Raw genomic sequence first — 22550 nt, forward strand, 5'->3', positions numbered from 1 at the left:
TTTTCCAACAACATTCCATTAAAGACATTTACAGAAACTGCATCTGAATCGTACATTGTGTGCTAGGTAAAAGGCACAAATACCAAGCATATCTGAGCATTAATATCCATTATAAATGATGACAACAGTTGTTTTAAAAGTAGGGTAACAGAACAGGCCTGCTGAGTTTAACAGACATGGCACTTTCTGTCTGTTACAGCAGGAATGAGATTCATTCTTTTTCTCTCTCTTACACACGCAAGTCCTCAGCACCTCGCAGGCAGACTTGCATTCAGAAACACAAACTAGTTCCTCCGGGACTGCAGCAGGAAAAACAAGTCATGCAGGCCAGGCAGAGAAAGAAAACAGCTCAGGTTGATGAAGAACTCTCGCCCACAGGCAGAAACTACATGTCTACACCTAGAAAGAGAATACTGGGATTCAGGGAAAACTTTGTTCCCTATGGAGAAAAAAAAATTTTGTGTGAAAACTTCCATAAAAGTGTGAGAACAGAGGTTGGAAAAACATGCTGGTGCATGCAATTCCCAGGAAGATTTTTTTATAAGGGACTGGATCATCATGATGTTTTATGTAGCATTAACCAATAATGTGGATGAATCTACTTGTGGCTTTGCTGAAAACATATATGGTTATTTTCTGATTATTGCAGTTTATCTTGAAATTGAAAACCAAATACATTTGGTCATGAATTTTATTCAAAAAATATGCTGAAGATACAAATGTACCTGAAGGGACTCGAAACCATTTTGCATTTTAAAAATCCAATATATATCGCCCATAATTATAGTAATTATGGGCAATATAAAATCTGTAAGTTATAGATCAGCACGTTTTACAAACCGTCCTACATTTAATTTGAGTATGAGTTTGAGTATAAAAAAATTCCCCATGTGTACTTGTCCAACATTTTTATGCAAAGAAGTATCCTTTGGAATGAACTTTGGTGACTTCTGTTAAGGAAGAAAATGTTCCCTTGAGCAGGAAATTTGCATATGCACTACATGTGCGGAACCTTGCACAAAGACACCCAAACTCTCTCCCTCTCTCTCCTTTGAGAAATGCTCTTGAAAGGAAAACAAATAGGTTCAATGCTATTGTTTTTAGTTAAATCACATTGACTGTTCTATGCAAATCTTTGCAAAGCATCAGATCTGACCTCAGTTCTGTTCCGTGAGGACATTTAATCCTTCAAACAGACTAATGCAGACAGATGCAGGAGTTATCGGAGCTGCACCCTGGGAACACTTTAAAGTTTGCTATACTGCGATGTGTTGACCTGGGCATAACGCCCACGGTTGCTGCGAGACTCCACACGCTCAGCACAGGTGGAATGGGAGGAGGTGAGAGACAGTGAATATCTAAGAACTAGAGATGTCAACAGGGCATAACTTTGAAACCTCGGTCAAAATAATATGAACACCCATTCTTGTAGGGGTTCATTTAAATTGTGTAGACTACAGTGAAAAAACAAACAAACAAATATTTTTGTTGTCTGTATTTTCTTAGTTATATGTCAGTGTACTGTAGCATAAGTTGGGTTCAGCAATGTTTAGTACAAGTTGTGAGTGAAATGAATGACTTGTCAAATTTCCAAAAAGGACATATCTTGGTAGCCCATTTGGTTGGTGTTTAAAGAAGTCTTTATGATTATGACTGCATATACAGACTTCATCAGCGAAGATGATAGTGGGTGAAAACCAGGGGATTCACCCTGAAGACTCAGTTTCTAAAAAAAAATTACCACAGAAAACTTTACAAAGCCAAAATCCACGAAAGAGCCGACTTTATTCTCAGACACCAATTCTATATGCAAATAATAATAATAATAAAAAAACTGTGACATGATCATAAAACCTGGACACAGTTGAAGCACCAAGGTGAACTTCAATATCAACCCTGGCCAGACAAATTACCAGAGTTGAATATTATCAAACCGTTGTAAGCAATTTTAAGGCTGCAACTGTAAGTTATAGGTAAATACAGAGTTAATGCAGACCAAAGTAACCTCATTCACCATAAGCTTCTTCCTCTTGTATCTCATTTTCATATCCGTCCAGGCAATCCCTTGTATCTCATTTGAATGAGAGAGCAAACATCAGCTGTGCAAAACGTAGTGTTTGTGCTTGCGTGTTTGCATACATGTGGGCTTTCCTTTCAAAGGTCTCTCATACTGGAAACACAAGAGCCATCCTAAAAACCCACTCAGTAAGTGGGCGATGCTGACGGGCAGTGTAGGTGAAGAGTGTTTACAATAAGGTTACAGATAAAAACAGCAGTGATCTCCATAAGATGACTGTGACATGGCAGCCTGGCTTATAACGAAAGTCCAGAGTCCTCTGATGCAGTCACAAACATCAAATTTAAAAGTTTGTGGTTTTCTAAAACAACTCTCACCCTATAGAGAAAGCTGCTGGAAAGCACCACAGGCATGTTACAGAAAACAGATTATGAACTAATCTTCACATTTGACATGAATTACTCATCTCATCTTCTCTTATTTGCTGTTCTCTTGAAGGTCATTGCACATGTGAATACTAATTTAATTGCTAAGTATCAATGCATTTGTACAGCCGTGTGTACAACTGTTTATTTCTCCCAACTAATTACTTCATGTGCTGAGAAACTGAAATATTATTTTACCATATCAACTAAATCCAGTTATATTATCATATAACTGGAGAGGCAAATAAGTAGTTCTGATCAATACTAAACAATTTCCATAAATGATGCACTAAATTTTCAGTCATTTGGATGCATTGCAAAGCATTATTTGCATTACTCAGACAAGAAATTCCCCACGTGCAACAAGACTCTCTATGCAAATATGGAATTCACATTTTATGCAAATACAAATACCAGTCCTGCGGGGTGAACTTTGGTGACTTCTAATGAGAAAGAAAAATTCTTCTTCATGCTACTGCAGTATATTATTCAATATGCAAGAGTTTTGTGTTTTGTATTGTTTTGTGTTACAGCAGATAAAAGTTCAATATTTCAATTATCCTAACAATAGCACTTTTCAAATGTAACATGCAAGGGCAGGACGTCCTGTATGAAAGAACAAGCAGTCGCTTGTAAAGGACAGCCAAACAACAAAAACAGTGTAGATAGGAGACGGGGGAGGGGCTGAGAAAGAAGGAGCTGCATAATTTCAACAGTGAGGCAATGTTCAGGCTACTCTCAACAGTGACCATATTAGGGCAGGGGTGGGGCTTCGGCAGAAACCAGGAAGTAGAGGGTCCTCTAGTGGAAATACCACATGACTTCCAGTATAGTCTTGAAATATCTTTCTTCCACTCCCCCCTCCCTTCTGCTCTGTTTTCCTCTCTAACAAAATGTGCTCTCTTCTGTGTCATTAGGGCATTTATTGATCTGTTAAAATGTGAAGCCTGCAAGAGTAACAGGAGGTGCTCTTCTAATCGCTTTGCTAACAAACAGTGTAATCTGATTACTGGCATTTACAGCAACAACATTGTGCAAGCAAGTGCAATCGCACACAGGTTCATAACGTTCTGGTAAATGAGAGTGATGCATAAAATGGTAAAGAGCTGCTCGTTTTAAATGCACAGTTAGGGTATAAATCTGTTATTCTTTCTAAAAACTGTTTTTTATGAGATCACTGTGGTTACTGTGGTAATATAGGTAATTTGTTTTAAAAAAGTTGCATGTATGCAGCCTGTCAACAAATACTAGTAAAGTAGAGAAATTACTTTAATTTAATGCCAGATTCAGGACCTGAGGAATAGAAAGCATGCAACTAGGCCTATATAACAATATGGAAAGTGAATTGAACTTATTGACTGAATGCATAAAAACATATATATTCCGAAGAGTTCTAGCAGTTCTAACTGTCCTGAATTCACTATATACTACGCTACTGGGAAACAACCTAACGATTGGACCAAAACATATTCTTTACTAGCTTGAGTTCACGCGTTTCATTATGAAGTGTTTCAGAAGATTAATGTATACCAACCTGAGAATCATTTTCTCTGATAATATTGCAGCAATCAAGTCATGTGTATTTTCTATCAACTGTTAAGACTCATAACTAGCGGTGTCAGATTGCAAATCACTTTCGATCTGATTGCTTTAAATGGGTTTGAAATTATTTTACACTGAAATAAATTTACACTGAGTGCATCTTGTGAAAACTGTACTGCAAGTAGGGACAGTTTATCTGAAAACAATAATAAAAAAATATGAATATGAAAATATGCACTTTTTACAATAATGATAACAGGTAAAAAACAGCATGTTCATTATGACGCAGTATTATTGTGCTCAGGTTTACTTTATATTCTCAGTATTGTAGCACGAGAATTAGCAGAAATTCTTAAACTAACAGTTGAAAGAATATACATGACTTTTACAGATTTGTGCACTGATTTGACAGTCTAGAGAAGTTGGCACTAAAGTTGCTGAATGTCAGACTCCGACATGTTGGAGACTAAACATGTTTGATATTTTGAGCTGATTTTAGAACACATACTGTTTTCATTTGTCAAACCTTTCTATAAACAACTAGAAAGTCTGGAAGTCTGTGATTCAAATTCATTAGTGTATGATGTCCAGTCTTCCTGTAATCATTTACAAAGTCAGCAAGTGTATTAAAAAATAAATCTTCATTCAGGTTTTAAAATTAGTGAAGTGTAGGCCATTCCAGTAAATATGTTGAATGATCACACCTGCATAATAACACATGTATCTGCAGGAAATTATTTTGGCCCCTAGTTGCACTATTTAAGTCTTTATCATTTTGGTATTGAAATGGCAAAACATTTCACAGCACACAAAATAAAATTGTTGAATTTGAATTCAGAGAGAACCACTGGACCATCTGACTGAAAGCATAACTCTCAACGATAGCAGTCAGACACTTTTGCCATGTTTCAGGAAAGCTTCAAACGTCACGAGGTCAGCACAACCCTAATCTTGAAGATCTTAGCTTTATCATCTCTTAAACCGCATCTAGTACCCTGGCACCCACAACAGAGACACACACAAACCTCTGGAATCGCTCCGTTTACCTCAAACAAATACCAAGCCAGCGGTCGAGCCGCGCTAGCGCGACATGGCGGGATTCGCCCACTCTCAGCGTCATGGTAACCGCACGAGAAAGTTCCGCTTCAGAGCGCGCTTGGCTGTTTGTTTTTTCGCGGTCTCAGTTTCCCGCCCACTCGCGAGGCAATCCCCCTCAGCAAAGATCAAGCGTCAGTCGTCACAGCTTCACCCACACTGAACGCAGCGAGATTCTCCGCTACGTAACACAGTGGGCTGAGCAGTGAACTTGACACACAGCCACTCACCTCATAATAATAAATATATAGGCTAATATCAATTACCACATGTTCACATAAATATAGATATGTTAATCGCTCCAGACGTCAAAACCTGGAAGACCAATTCCTCCAGGAATGTTTTTGATAGGCTAATGGTACAACATACGTCTCCTCAACTTAAATTGCACATGCTCATACTGAAAACGTGAATTTTGATGCAGTTATGTTTGTTCTTACAAATATTTGTTTGTAAAAAGCAGCTAAGGATGCTCGGGTGTGAGTAATTGTGGTTGTAGGCTACAACAAAATGTCAAGTAGGCCTAAAGTCAAGTTTTGTTTACCTCAGGCCATATTTTACTAATTAACTGAAGTTAAGTCACCTTCATTTTATACAGTACACATTGTTTTAAAGCAGCTTTACAGTGATAAACAAGAAGATAGTGATTTGATTCAATCATAACCTCATAGGAAAATCATGATGGCGTTGGTCTTCTGGGCTTCACGGGTGCAGCATTTCGATGTATATTTAAATTAATTGTTATATATGTAAATGAACATATAGCCAATTTATTGTTATTAGACCAATTATCACATCTGTTTTAAACAGTTACACTTCATGCAATTTAAATCAGCCGGGACATAGGATGCATACTATGTTGTTGTACAAAAAAACGTCCAAGTGTCGTCAAGTTATGTTTGCCATATAACTTATTTGATTCATTAATAATAATGATAATAATAACTTTTAAAAACAAATAAGGAAAATCTTAAGGGAACCCATTAGTCTTCTCTGGCTGCAGCACTCTATATTAATGTATATTTAAATAAAAATGAATATAGCCAAATTAGCACACTTGCTATTTGACCCATAAATAGCATTTCATGCTACAGTACTTCATGCTATTTAAACCAACTGGCATGCAGGAAGTATACTTTAAGCATAATTTCCAGTTAAATTTGTTTAAAACTATTCAAGCACAGATATTTCCCTTAGAACTGCATTAGAGAAAATATGTTTGTAAGATAATAGGTGAATGGCGACAGTTAAAGTGTATGAGCGACTGATTGAGATGTGTGGAGGTACATGTGTGTGCAAAAACGGGAATGCATGTGCAATTCTGCATTCACATATGTGATATATGCTTAAGGAATGTACATATTTATCTATGGAGAATGCATATATGTATCTACATACTGTATGTGCAGCTGTGAGAATAGCTACTGTTATCTCTTCCAGTTTCACCAAACATGGCCTATGTCCAACATTAATAAAGCAAAAGGAGGGCTGTTGCTATGGTAGCCACTCAAGGTTTTCTTCTGTTTTATTGTCAGGGTTACAGAGATAATTTAATCTCAGTCTGTTATCACAGTTCATTCAGCTGTTCCATTAACAAACTGATTAAAGCTCATCTACTACCAATGTGGCAAATCAAAGGAGGTACTTGGCTGATTTGCAGGGCTGAGGCCTATATGACAATGAAAACCTAATTGTCCCAGTCATTACAGTGCTCTCAGGTGCAATTTGCATAATAGTCAGTAGTATGACTTTGTGATATAACACTCAATTAGCCAGGCACCAGGCTTCTGCTAGCTGCATTTACACACTGAGATTTAAACAGGATTTATATGTACAGCATATCAACAATTATTCTTTTTGAGGATGTGCAAACCCATCTTACTCCAGAGCAGCTCTCTATAATCTCTGAATCCTGTAAGACCCTCGGGGTAGGCAAGGGTGGGGGTCTGGAAGGGGGTGTCATTCTCCCTCCTACTCCATCTTAAAGCCTGACACACACACTCACTCACCTCTCATGAGATCTGCAGCGATGAGGTCAGCAGGCCCGCTCTGATGTCATCACTGCATGTGTGATTTGGGTTTGTGTGTTTTTTTGTTCGCCTGCAGTGAGGATGACTCACATCTGTGAGACCACTTGTACTCCCAGAAACAAACGTAAATTTAGACTGTAAAATAACATAAGAATACTGATGAGCTGAAACTTATGAAATGGTGTGCATCCTATTTTATATTCAAGATATTCCAATAAATATAAGGTGAGATTTGGGACAGGAACTGGTTGTGCAATAAATGCAGGTGGCTGAAGGGGAGGGGCTTAAAATAAATTTAATAGCTTATAAATTGAGTTTAATAAGGGCTTGTTTTATAATTTTTAGGATCTGGCAACACTGAGTCAAAACACACCCTGTCATTTCTTGCACCACACATACAGAATAGACAAAACTCTGATTCACATTTAAATACGTCATTTTCAGTTCTTTTCCGAACACAGAGCGGAGAGTTTTCTTAATTTTTCAATTCGGTTGAATGCAGTTGTCACGACTGTAAATTTCTGAAGAGTGTGTGTTCAGAACAGGATTAAGCAATAAAAGGTGAACTGACAACACATTTAGCTGCAGTGTGTATGCAAGAGATAAATATGGCAATTCAAATCACATCATAACCATATGAAAAAAACAACAAAATAATGTTAATCTTGTCTCATGATTTTAAAACAGACCTAATAATAACCTAATTCATAAAACTTTATTTACTAAAGTGAGCTACTAGCTCACATGAAGCCATTTCAGCTTCATTATCATATGTTGATAAAACTGAAATGATCACTCAGATGAATTGTTTTGCAAATTACAAACATGAGGAAAATAACTGCACATTAATACTTCAAAGATAAATTTCCTACAGCGAGTGGCAGTCTAAACTACGCTGAATCATCACCAACTGCACTCTAAAAAGACGTCACTGAGGGACAGAGAAGTTCCCTATTAAACATTCCCAGTTAGCGTGAATCATAAATGATACCGTTCTGTTGAATGCACATGCTGTGATAAAATTAGTTTACTAATATTGCTCTTACAAGGTATATTCCAATCGAATAAATCTTTCCGAAGAAAACAGCCTGGTAGATCAAGAAAAAGATGTTTAACTCGGCTTGTAACTTTGAACTGCATCTTGGAGGGTAAAGGAGAAAAATAGAAGGAAACAGATGGACGGAAGGAGGGCTGCACTTAAGCTATAATGATTTGGCAGGTGGTGGGAAAGAGTGAGGGAAAATAACAATAAGGAAGAAAGTGAAAAATACCAGTTAGACTGCAAGACAAACACAAGAGATTTTCGCTGCACTTAGAAACCGGTGATACAACACTGTAAACTTAAAAGTGCTGCAAACATGCCAACTGTCAAGTGTTTAGACACACAGCTGCAGATATGGGACACTGGGTCAGTGGGTTTGCACTGTCTGAACAGGTGCCTGTTTTGAATTCTTGGTATTTCTTAGCATTTTATTTTCACTTCCAATGATGATAACATCTTAGGATGGAAGTATTTACCCTGAAGTTATTCATGGACTGTATTGAACTGATGTCCAATAAGAAAGAGAGCTGTCAATCATCGGCACCTGTGCATTTTGCATTTGTTTTCTTCGTGAGCTTAAATGCATTAATATAAATAACTAAACTCTTTGTCAACTTGTTTTCTATCAGTTAGCAGGTTTTGCTTTTCTTTGTATTTCTCATTAATCTGAATTTGTGCATGTCAAATTTGGGGTGAAAAGAGTATTATCTGTAATAACTTGACTCAGATCAATGAGGCCTATAATTAACCAGTTCCAAAAACAAAAATTGAAATAAAATTGTGTAAATTGAGAGAAAAGAAGTTGATTGAAATATTTAATTCAATATTTAGTAAAAAAAAAATCTTAACGAGGAATATACAGTATAAGCAATTTGATGTAGGAAAAATATCCCGAAACGGTACTAAAATCATCAAAAATATGTGTGAGATAGAACGAGAGTGAGAAATTGTGTGAGTAAAATCAGTACATTTTAGTCCAGTAACATTAACAAGCATTTAAACTAGCAAAACAATATCAAATTTGCCAGAACACAGAATCAAGGTCAAACATACAGTACAAGTAATAATGGATATTTTATTAAAATATTCCAGTGATTTAGTTAATTTGCACTGGATATGCTGCACATGTAAAATACAATAATGATAAAGTTAAGTTGAATCTCGCCCCCTGAATGGAAGTTCCCTTTACAACTCTACTGACTGATGTTGAGACTTTAAATAAGAGTTTACCAAGATAAAGAAAAGCCCCTGAAGCCCTGCACAGAATGGCCATTTTTCTGTCATCAGGTATTTTTGGTGTGTAAGACTGAAAATTCACTGATAATCTGTCTCAGTTCTATCTTCTGTCTCATACTTTCAGATTTACTCTTGATATGAGCTGCATCAATGGACCGGGCCCCCAAGTTCCCGTAATAATACAAATTGTGTCAGTGAATGCCAGGGGAAAATAAGATGCTTAACCAAACACAACATCAGTAGCAGGGACCTCAGATTAGGTGATCTGAGAACATTTCAGCATGATTCAAATATTTGAAAGAAATTTCTGGGTTGGCCTGTATTCTTTCAACAACATCTGTGGCATGCTCTCACTTACCACAGAAAACTTCTGGTTGTGCAATAATGTCATTCCTATGTGTGGGGTTTGAACTGTATGTATGTAAAAGCATAAAGCATGTAAAAACTGCTTTATGGATAAATACATAGTCACTTTTTTTGGTAAGCCAATAAGTATGAATAAAAGAAATAAGTCTGAAAAAGCACTATTATTGCAGTTTTACATCTCAAAATTGTGATTTTATTTCTCACATTTGCTGTGTGATATCTCACAACTGTGACTTTTTTTTTTAACCGATAATTTATATCTCACGGTGAAACTTTACATCTGAAGATGTGTCTGTTGCAGGTTCTAATAGTTACTTTCCAGTGCTCTGCATTTTCTGTATACAAATAAAAATCCCGATGTGCAGACTGGCTGCCACAGTGGTCTTGTTTATCAGAAATGGAGGGCAAGCAGTGAGAGAAAGTGAGAGAAGTGGTAGAGGAAGGGGCTGTTGGTTTCCGTGTGGGTGCAGAGAGGAGGGCTTTGAAAGCAGAGCTAGTGCATACTCGGCATAGTGCAAGTGTGTGACACGCGGCTGAGTCACCATGGAGTCCGCAGCTATGGAGATGAGTGTACAAGCAGCTCGGTGGATCGTTTTCACCTCGCTACTGTACACATACGGTCTGCCCACTGACACCCCTGCTAACACACACACACACACGTACACACACACACACACATCCGCCCACATGGCCTCTGTCCGTCCTGCTCACCCTCTCTCTTTCTCTCTCAGGGTCTAATGGTTCTGCAGGTTCAGTGCGGTTCAGGTTTACAGTGGAAGAGCACATGTGATGCTAAATTAAAAAGCCAGGTTGAGCCAGTCATCATGTAAAAAGTAATTACACAGTTTACTTGAATACATGCAGATGTGCAGATCTATGTATCTTAATCATAAATCGTTTTTAATTAGGTTTCAAAATGTCCACATATGTTAAATAAGAGTTATTCTTAAACATTTTTAACTCTCGTTAGGTTTTTGAGTGGTTGCACCTGGACATTTTACAAACTGATGCAGCATTACGCCTTATTGTCATAAAAGGGTTGTAACAATATACAAACTTCATAATCACGGGAAGAAGGAGGCGGGAAACAGCGAACACTTAAATCAAACTTTAATAACCAAAATAAGCACAAAACTGCGCGACAGCCCCTCGCGGATGACTGCCGCGCACAAACAAAAACCAAAGACAGAATAAACTCCAGGCCTGGTCCTCTCTCGTCCTTCACTGTCGTCGCTCCTCTTCTGTATCCTTCCGATCTCCTCCGTGGGACTCGAGACTGGTGAGTGGAGCAGGTGTCGCTCATTTCCCAATCACTCCACCGACTTCGCTCCGTTCCCACGGCTCTCGCCCCGCCCTCGTCACAAGGGTCAAAATATATTTTAAGAAACTTACTGACCTCTTTATGACATAATATCTTGTTTTATATCATTTTTCTTTGCACCTCATGACTCTAATTTTATGGACAAAAGTTGTTGTTGTTTTTTGTTGTTTTTGAAATAGCGGCTTTAATTGATTAAAATTAAGTTATTTTCAAGAATGTTTCACTTTTTTCAATACTGCCATTTTTTTTGCTCATTATAGAATGCATGCTATTCAAGTCACTGTATAAACCAAGTGCATTTTATTATATTTTTGCATAAATTATTTGTATTATTGTTTTTCAGAATGCCGAGGCATTACATGATGATGTAGCAAAGATTTATTGATATAATAGAACAAACCCAGGTTAACAGGAAACCACGAGAAAAACAAAGAACAGAAGCATCTACAGGAGACAATGGCTGCGACCGAAATCACAAACCCTCAAGTAGATGCTTTATATCGAGCATCGCGTTAGTTCAGTCAGGCCACGTAAGTCACGTAGCTTGCATCAGCTGACAGTCAGCTGTTCCTGACATGTACCAATCCAGTCTTGACACCTATCACATACGATCTATTTAAATTCCCATTCTTCAGTATCTGTTCCATCGTATTGTTGCTTGCAGTTAACTCCCTCCTTCAACCCCAACTCCACCAACTGAACCAGTAATCCGATCTAACTTTGTTTTTTCTTTACAGTCTCTTCATTGGAAGCAGTCTCTCACATTTTGTTTACAACTCACGTAATTGTAAATTGTAATTATATATATGCTTATAATGGTTCTGTTCTGTACCCCAGGGGGGTTTGTCTTGCTGCTCTCCCCACTCTGTCCAGGCATGGCTGCATGGACAGGCGTGTGGAGTGTTGCCCAGAACATAACCGTACTGCCAACACTAACTGTATGCAATTATAATTCTCATAAATATACTTGACGGAAGTGGACCTGATTGAACTAGTAATTACTTCATGACTGCAAAAGAGTATGTACTCTTGTGAATTCGTGCATACTTCTTTTGTCACATAATGTTTTTGCCTTCTGTATAGCGAATAAGTATGAGAGATACAGCCACTGGTGTTTTTCAGAAAAGTCAGGTTTGGGTGAATAAATGACAGATGTTTCATTTTTGGCATGAACTATCCCTTTAATTAACACATAATAATGAGAGTCAAGTCACTGAACCATGAGCGATAGTAGTACTAAAGCTTCTCTCTGAATGATCTTCCTCTGCAGGCCAGTCAGTTCTCAGGGTCTCCTCGCAGCATCAGATGTTTATTTGAGTGTCATTGGAGCGGCTCTCGGCCCCCTCCGGTCTCTCATCTGCAGGAGTGTGAAGCCTCCTCTCAGAAAACAGACCTGCATTCACACCTCTCCCCCAGCACGGGAACATTTACAGCGTCCTCGTCAAATCATTATTTTGATCACAGGGATGTGGAATTATATTGTAGCAGGAATAGTATTGTTACTTACCTTGTGACGATCTGCAGCGTCTTTCTTCCCACATAATAAAGTAGCCTACTTTCAGCTCAAACTATTACATTTATCTACTTTTTCAAAAGTGTTTAGTTGTTTGGTTTTTGTGTGTTTGTCTGCATGAGACTTTGTGCACCTTCTATATACTATTATTTTTACTAGAGTTTGTGGTAAAGATATTTTTAATGACAACAATGCATTATAAAGGTACAAAACAGATTTCAGTACTTCATTAAGAATGAATGAAAAATATAGTTTATTTGTTTTTACTCTGAATTTTACTTCCATATTTATATTTTCAGTTCATGCTTACCACAGCTGCAATTGTGGGTGTGTATTTGCAATTGTCATTGATTTTTTTTATTTGTTAAGTAGCCATGTAATAAGAAGGATGTTTAGTCTTATTGCAAATGAATCTGCATCATAACCCTGTCGATTGGGATTCAGTGCATTAGACACTAAATTTTACATTTTGTTAATTTCCTTTAAGATCCACACGAAGAAAGAAACATACAGATACAGTTAACATCTAATGAGGGTGATCAAAACATGAAGTACTCACACTTCTAAAACTGCATTGACCATAAAGACTTCAGTCGGCGTGATTCCAGGTGAGATGTCAGTAAAATAATCATCGGCTTTGCTGTGAATGATCTCACCTCTGACTCCCGTAAAGGAGAGCCGTTTCTCTCACCTCTCTCATTAAGAGATCTACTGAGAAGGTCAGATTGTGTATATTTCAACAGCGCTACACATGACTGTGGCACATGACATGTCTGCCTTTCAACATTTGGCTTTGGGATGAAATATTGCTTTGAGACACCGGATTCTACCTGTCAAGGCTGTTCGTTTAGTTGCTAAATACATGATCTTAGATGTCTCTCTTCTTGGTTTTTGAGTTGTTAAATGTGTGGACTAATGATCGCTGGGTGTCAGGATAGATTTATCAAGAGCATCCAAGTTGTTATGCAAGTATATTTTCCATCGAACAGCATTGAGGGTAAGTTTCTGTTTGCTCTGCAAGTACATAAAGCCTTTTTATTACTGTGATGGTAAAATGCATGCTCAAACTTTCTTAATGCAATCAGTCTCAGGGAGAATACATGGGATAAGATTACATTTCCATTAAAAAATGTGGGGTTGGGAAGAATTTATTTATTTATTTTTTGAAAAAAAGGTCTCTTAAGCTCACAAAGGCTGCATTTATTTGATCAAAAATACAGTAAAAACTGTAATATTGTGAAATATGCTGATTTAGCGCTCAAGAAACATATTGCAAAACATTTTTGTTCAAGATTCTTTGATGAATAGAAAGTTAAAAACAACAGCATTTGAATTAGAAATCATTTGTAACATTATAAAAGTGTTACTTTTTTCATTTTAATGTATCTTTGCTGAATATAAGTATTAATTTATTTAAAAAAAAAAAAAAAATAAATTGTGTTAGCATGACTAATGTACACATTATGATACAGATAACCAGGTGGGAGGAAATCATAATTACCAGAGCATCAGAGAAACTCAGCTCTTTTCTCACATAAAAAAACACCCAGAAGACTCTAGCAACTAGATAGCAACAGAATTCAAATCACTCACACCATCTGCGTCCTGACCATGGATTTTTGATTGGGAAAGCACCATGTTTTCTTCAGAAAATGTAAAATTCTGGTTTACTGTTGGCTCTCAGAGCTTCACATTCACTGGGATTCTTCACAAGCCATGCAAATGAGTTCATGTAAGAGTATCCATATCCAAAAGTTATGCATCCAGATGTGAGCATTTCAGCTGTTTGCAACATGTTCCAGTCACTGTCCATCTCTGAAATGCTGCACGACGCCTTAATGAAAAGATATTAGTTGGAGGAAAATCCACTCAAGAGGATTCTTAGCAGATATGAGCTTTCATGTGTTTGGATTTTGAAAACATTTCGCATGCCAGTTTTTGCACTGTGGTGTAGCACCAGGACGCAGCCCTGCAGAAATGTGTGTATGTGTGGGTTACTGGAAGGGGAAGATAGGAAACACACTGCTAGTTTGAAAGTTGTGCAAGCAGCAATCAAATGTTTGTTTTTATTGTTAAACAGAACAATATGAAACTGCAGAAACCATTTAAAATGGCCAAGGCATTAGCCATATAAGCGCAAAAAGAGTATAAAAGAAAATATTAGTTTAAAAATCATATATAAAGATGAACTAATAGAGTTCTCTTGATCTTTTGAATAAAAAAGGATGTTTCAGGTCACCTCGAAAAAACAAAAACAAAAAAATCTCTTACTTTAAAGAAAATGCATATTAAATATAATATAATATGATATAATAAAATATAATATAATATAATATACCGATAAAAAAAATGATTAAAACGTAAATACAAATTTATAAAAACTTTATAGACTTACATAAAAATGCTACAAATTACTAAAACTTTCAAATTAAAATGGAAAATATAAAAATAAGTAAATATTAATATGAATAAATATTCTCACTATTAATTAAATACATTTACTCACCCTTATTTACTCACCCTTATGAAAATTCCAACGCCGTTACTAACTAACACAAATTTGTTTTTAAAGATTTGCCACAAAAATCACACTTTTTTGTTTATTATTCAATGACAGTTTTATAGTGACCTCAGACTGTTAAACCTCTGAAATCATGAAATAGTTGTGTGTGTGGAACTGCTAACAGGTTAGCAAATAATAAAATAACGTTTTAGGCTTCATTTCATTCCATTAAATTTCCTTGTTTAAGCTCATGATCCCATTAAGTTCTAAAAACTTAATTTTGGAATGTTATCAAAACATTAAGGGAACATTCCATTGTGTAAATGTGGGAGCATTACTTTTGAATGTTCTCGGAATGTTCTGAAACAAGGACAGTAAGAAATAATATAATAATAATAATAATAAAAATAATAAGATTGTGCCAATGTTTTGAGAACATTATTAAAGCATTATTAACATTAGACCAGATAACTCTAAACAAATGTTATATTCACATTACCTGAAGAAGATTTGTTCATAGCTTTGAGAGAGCCTTGTCAGCTGGGTATGTTGTATTGTGATCATAGCTAAAGCAGTTATGGCTATAAATCAAGTATCCTCAAAGAGCAAATAAGAATGTAGTATGAACGATCATAATGCTATGTGGGAAGCAGTAGGCTGTGTTTTATTTGGATATCTCTCTCCGCAGGGAATCTTATCGTTCACAGGGAGGCTTTACAGAGTCATTACAGAGTTCACACCTCAGCTAGCGTGCCTTGTCACTCTTAGGGATCAGATGAAGTGTATTGGTTGGAGCTAAAGGTGGTGGTGGGCGTGTGTGCAAGGGTGCTAGATCTATCACTCTGTCTGAGGGGGAAGAAGCCTCCTCACTGGGGGTCCAGATCCCAAGGTGTTGACACCTCCATCGCAGGTCATGGGAGAGTCTCTGAGGAGTTTGATTAATGAAGATTCAGGAGATGTGGACAGAGAAAATCTGCAATTAGCCCAGTTTATAATGTGGTTTCAGCATAATAGCTCTAAGTTCAACTATCCATTATTGCTTTTGTATATATATTTAAAAGGTAATGCATATTAATACATTTGAGATTTATTTAAAGAAATACTTGCCCCCGAGAATTTACATTTGCTAACAGTCTACTCATCCTCAGGCCATCCATGTAGATGAGTTTATTTCCCCATCAGACCAGATTTGGAGAAATGTATCATTGCATCACTTGCTCACCAATGGATCCCCTGCATTGAATGGGTGCCGTCAGAATGAGAGTCCAAATAGCTGATAAAAGCATCACAGTAATCCACATGACCATTCCAGCACTTAGCGTCTCGTGTGTTTGTAAGAAACAATTCCATCAATACATTTTAACTTTGTTGCTTCCACCTAAAATATAAGTCGTCTATTATAACATTGCTTTCTCCAGTGGAAAAGACATCTCGTCTGAATCAGGAGAGAAATATTCACAGATCAAGCACTCTTCCAATAATGAAACAAACCCATCTATATCTTGGATGGCCCGAAAACAAGTACATTTTCAGACCTTTTTAGCAAAAAATTAAGCAAAATTGTGCATGCACAAAAGGCCTATTTTCTATTGTTGAAATTGTAGCAATGCATGTTGATTCTCACAAACTCACAAACCCCCTGCAGTTAAGTGACGAACCCCAGTTTGTGAAACCCCAATATAATGTAATGTTTAATACCCTTCATGATGTCGATAACAAAAACTGCAATTAATGTTCTTATGTGTTAAGTCATAAGTAATCTAAAAGTAATTAAAAAAAAGTCCACATGTAATTTCTAATCAGTAATAAACTACAATTTGTCCACTTGTTGTTGTTTTTTTTTTGTTGTTGTTTTTTTTACAAAAGAGTCATTATATGCCTATATTTACATCACTTTCGTGAATCCTTGCATGCACCAAATTTACTGGCTATGCATCTGCAGGGCGAGTATAAATAAGTTTCCATGGTAAACGTCATAAACATTAATCATAAAGTGTTGATTAACACGAGTTTAACTTGTACTTTACCCAGAATTTTCCTTTAATAAGTGGCCGTCCACCTGCAGGCGAGATAAATCTGGAATTCATCAGTGTTCAGAGGAATCTCACACTCAGTTTCATAAACAGCATGTCCTGCTGTGATGGGCTTGATTCTTAGTAATGTGAGAATTTCTGATAAAAACATCTTGCAGGGGAATCGCTACGGTGTATCTTCAGTTACACTTTGATTCACAGTGTCCCTGGTGCATGTTACATGTACTTACAATAGTAATATCTATCTATCTATCTATCTATCTATGAAATTTTAACTTGTTCACTGGTTATTCATTTTTTCTGCATTAAGTCATGTGGTCAAACAAACTTGCAGGAACAAATCATGTATATAATATCAAGACCAAGACTGTATCGAGTTCAGTTGAATTTTACGTTTCTAAAGAACTATGAGATCTGTTTAAATATCAGTTCCAAGTCTTTAAACAACACAAACATTCTCGAATTCGAAATGTTTTTTTTTAATTTCCTTGTTTCTGCTTATATCATAATTCACGAGAAGCGCTATTATCATGTGAAATGGGATGGACAACCAGATCCAAGCCCAGCTTTTTCTGGATTGTGTGACTGCATGGATAGACAGACACTAACCTAAGAGCAGATGTGAGCAGATCCCACCAGTGTGTGACTGTACGGACAGTGTGTCTCAGTGTCGCTCCTCGTTCTGCTGCTTCATCACATTCTTTCATTCCCAGTCCAGACTGAAATCTTTACAAAGCCTCTCTGACCCCAATCCTAAAACTTCCAGCCTCTCCTAAATTTAATTAATTGAATTTCCAGCATTCAGCTCTCTTCTTCAGCCCTGAAACCTGCTGTTCATTCTTTCCATAAATATTTCTGCATTTCTCTCCACATTTTTAGTCAGGGAGGATGCTGCATTCCCTAACTATTAGTCTACATTTCCACAGCTAACAATAACCGAGTGTGTATGCCGGAGGGAGCGAGCAGAGCGGGAGCTGGGATGGTTAGAGCCGAGTGTTCTGTGACTGAAAGTTATTATGAAGAGGAATGCCAGTTATGTGCCTTCACCTTCCTGAGCCTTTGTTTTACATACGCCACCCACCATGGAGAATATGACACATCATATTAATCATGCAAAGCAGCCTGATGAAACATATATACGTTTATAAATGAAAATGATTAGCATTGTTTTTAAAAAGCTGGATATTATTAAAGGTTAAAAAGATTCCCATACTGGTTTCTTGTGAGATGCTAATATGACCTTTTGATTGTGTTTTGTTGTGATGGTGACTTCATGATGACTTCTGCAATAGGATTTTTTAAGTAAGAGGGGAGATAAAGTGGTCCAATCCAGCAGATCAGAGCAACTGCAGAATAACTGAAGTCAGTAGTGAAAGGTCAAACGAGTAATCTCCCTTTCTTTTCTCACAGAGGCAGAGATCTCACTAAAGGTTAGACCATAAACATCCATCACACACTCACACACACACACACACACACACACAGAAGTGGGTCGCAGTGTGGGAGGGGGAGGACAGATCACAGATCACTCCTCCCTCAGACGAGAGAGATGACAAGAAACCTGCAAAATCAAAAGCATTGTTTCAAGTTAACATCCAATCAAAGTGGATGCGATTTACTTTCTTAATACACTTTCCAGGTCTTATTGTGCACAACTCATCAGATCCCAAAGATTTTTTTTTTTTTTCAGCTGGCAAGGGGCAGCAATAGAGTATGTGATTTCAGATGCACCTACAGTCATAATTTTCTCAACCTCAGGTTGTTCCAAACCTGTATGCATTTCTTTCTTCTGCAACATAAAAAAAAATATATATATATAACAACAATGTAACCAAACAATTTATGGTCCCCATTGACTTACATATATGGTAAACAATACAAAACTAAACAAAGAGGTTACCAACATATTTCAAAATATACTCTTTAATAATTAACAGAAGAATGAAAGTCATAAAGGTTTGAGTGTGAGAAAATGTTGACAGAATTTAGATTTTTGGGTGAACTATCCCTTAAATACTGATTTATCCAGAAATAATAAAAATACACTACAAGTAAAATAAGCTGAAATGTACTACAGGAGTGACTTGATTGAACCTTAGACTTCTCATCCTCAAAAGTGTGTGATATTTACAAGGTGCCCTGTTTTCTCGACCAGAAATGTGTTCAAAAGTTAAGTAGTTTCTCACAAACAACTGCAAACTTGCATTTACGTCTCCATTCTTTGAATCATCGCAATCCAGGCAGTTCTCAGTAGATAAAACCATGTTTTCTCCTTGAATATCCCCATTTCAGTAGGAAATGTCACATCAGGGCAGTAAAATGCCAACCCCGGTGGGGTTTTTGGACATGTTTGTGTCCTGCTCAGTATTGTGGCAGCACTGCAAACAAAATCATCCACATTTGAGCAGCTGTGTTTATTGTGGTCTGTGGCCTCGTGTCTGGCTGAACTAGAGCAAGACTCAGCACTGAGCAGGTGACAGGTGACAGGGCTGTGAGTTTTTGTGGGGAAAGCACCACATGAGGCAACCATTCTGTAATCATCCATGTACACAAAAACATCTCCCCAACAAATCATCCCTTGGCATTTTTCCAAATTTCATCCCCTTTTACACAAGTCCCCTCCCTTGCCTTCTGCCGCTGCTGGATGGTTTGTTTTTGAGAAGCCCACATGTGATGGGGTGGGAGGGGGTCTCTCTGTATGCCTGATGAAAACAGGAATGACTTCCCAGCTCAGCTGCAACACCATCAAAACAAGTTCAACATCAAAACATGATCTTATTTTTGCTTTACCTTTCGAAGAAGGAGAGGGGGGTGGGCAGAGGGGTAATGTGGTTGTTGTTTTAGTGTGTGTTTCTGTACTTGCTCTGTTTTCCACTGGAGGGTTGTTTCCCAACACAGGCTAGAAAATGTATATATATATATATATATATCCTGTAAGAGTAAGAAAATGAAATTAAATTCAGAAGTTAAAATAATTCTAATCACAACTAACAATAACAGCATTAACTGTGTGTGTTGATTGTATTTTCAAATTTGAAATGTATTTATAATTAAAAAATTTTTTGCCTGTAATACATATATCCTCATGCAAAAACTCTACTCTACTAACAGAAATGTTCTATTAGATTTGGGGATAGCCAGAAACATCTGGGAATCTAGACTGCAGACAGCCGTCTGGCCGTCCAAGCCCGCCGGTTTCCTGCAGAAGCTCCAAGACGAGACCCTGGAAATCTCAGACCGCTTTGATGAGTCAATGTCTACTGGCGACCTGATGTAACAGCAAAGGAATTTACCTCAGCCACCCCTGGCCCTCTGCCCTGCACAGCAGACTAAACAACAAAAAGAGGACAGACACAGGAACAGCCGTAAACCTGGTCTTATATCACCACCTGCTGGTCGTTGAGAGAGGTCTACGACTGGATGCCCTGGGGGTAAGCAGATAAACATCAAATTGTCTTTTTTGGGTGAACTATCCTTTAACAACTTGAGCCCCAGGTTTAAGAATGAGGAGTCAGACGCCAGACACTGCCAAAGATGCAAACGTGAGCACAACAATCACACACCAGCACATTTACATAAAAACATGCTAGGCTCAAGCTAGCAGTCTTGGATTAGTCTTGCAGCTCTAATCACAAAACTGAGTATTTTAATGTTTGTAGTGATGTCTTGCCCCATAGACTGCCATTGTGCACTTTTGATAACTGTGATTTTTTTTTTGTCTGTAATGCATGTTACAGATGCTATTCCTAAAGCTAGTGAACCTGCAATATTCTTTTAAATCTGCAAGAAAGTGCAAAAGAGGACACATGTTGCAGAGGATCTAGTCTGAGTAACTCTCACACTGCAGAGAAAGCTGAGCTGGTGCAACTGGTACACAGAGTCGATACGGTAGTTCCTGTTTTCTGCCTGTCCTAAAAACAGTCCAGCAACATGTTTCAGTAACAAAGGGAGGGAGATGGTACAGAGTACAAACTGTAGGTGGAATGCTATTCTGGAATTCTCCTGAGCTTCCTGGCACCATCAGGCAGACCATAAGCAGATCTCTGTGTCTCAGCCAATCACAGTGCCAGAGCAAATGCACACAGCCAATCAGAAGATTTATCTCTAACAGCCAATCAGCTGCCCTGACCCTTGGTTGGCATGCACACATTCTGGAATATTCAAGGGATGTGAACTCTGTTGTGCTGTACACAGTGTGCTGTTGGTATGTGAATACAACATCGGATCAATATTGAATGTGGGTGTGTGTTTGTGTGTTTATGCAGTGACAGTTGTCCCTGTATCAAGGCCAAACTAGTGTGCGCAGCTATTTACATCTCTGTTTACATTTGACGTGATGTTTCAACTAGTACGGTTTGCTATTTTTCAGTTATGTATGTTTCCTGTGCTGTAACCACCTAGCGGACTAAATGCCACTTAAAATGACTGTCTGCAAAAAGACTTAAACATTAAAGCATTTTCATGGACAGAAGAAAGATTCTGATGAATAATATCAGAATAAACCTGTTTATTTTATTTTTTGCATTGACAATCATTTCACTGGATGTAATTTGCATGTTTGTGCCAAAATTGTTAATTGATATTTATAGTAATAGTGCTGTCAATGTCTACTGTTTAATATTAAGTAGGTTCATGTTCTAACAAGCAACACACACAAGCAAATCCTGTTTATCAGGCAAATTTATTTATAAATGGAAATTTAAACAGATATAAAATATAATACGTAAGTGAAAACACTGTTAATGAGAAAACGAACAATAGACTGCTGCAAATTAGTAGGGAAATACATTATTCAGAATGCACATTTAGAAAAGAAAATATAGGAACATTTGAGCAGGATCAGTATAATTCACACATTCAAAGAATGTTGTTCATTGTTTTAATAAACTTTTCTCCCTAAACTGAAGTACTTATCTTCATTCTCCTTTCTGTATGTAGATAGCTTAACACTGCTTGCAGAAATGCCTCAGCCGTATTAAGTAGAACACAGAAGTAGTCCATGAACTTGGAATATGGAAACTTTCATTTTCGACAGAATAATTGTGCCAGAATGCAGTAAAAAAAAAAAAAAAAAACATCAAATCAATTAAAATAAGTTTCAGCTGCTGGTTCACCAAAACAAAGTCCAAACAAAGATGTTTGTGGGCAGTAGGCAAACATTTTTGTTTGGTTGCTAATGTGTTGTTTTTAGCACACTGCTATGTGGTTAGGATGTTCTTGACGGGTAATTTCTTTCTGTCTTAAGTCAAAAGTGCCATCGCACCCACCCCAGTGTATGTGTGTTGACAAGACAGAGGGACACAAGACGGGAGCTTCCATGGATAAGGTGCTTGACAATGGAATAGTAAATGAGAAATGAATGAGCAATGCAGACTTACACACGTTATGATTGAGTTATAAGTGAGGTTTCATTCCAGCTGCTGATAT

The 22550-nt window shown here is 37.3% G+C and overlaps 1 long non-coding RNA gene across 1 annotated transcript; it reads left to right on the forward strand.

Moving 5' to 3' along the window:
- The first annotated feature begins 20111 nt into the window (after nt 1–20111).
- LOC128022803 (uncharacterized) lies at nt 20112–21638 on the forward strand. Its single transcript, XR_008186013.1, has 2 exons — nt 20112–20665; nt 20911–21638. It is a non-coding gene; the product is annotated as an uncharacterized LOC128022803 (long non-coding RNA).
- Nucleotides 21639–22550: the final 912 nt, after the last annotated feature.

This window comes from Carassius gibelio, chromosome A11, assembly GCF_023724105.1.
Source record: "Carassius gibelio isolate Cgi1373 ecotype wild population from Czech Republic chromosome A11, carGib1.2-hapl.c, whole genome shotgun sequence".
NCBI classification, from domain to species: domain Eukaryota; kingdom Metazoa; phylum Chordata; class Actinopteri; order Cypriniformes; family Cyprinidae; genus Carassius; species Carassius gibelio.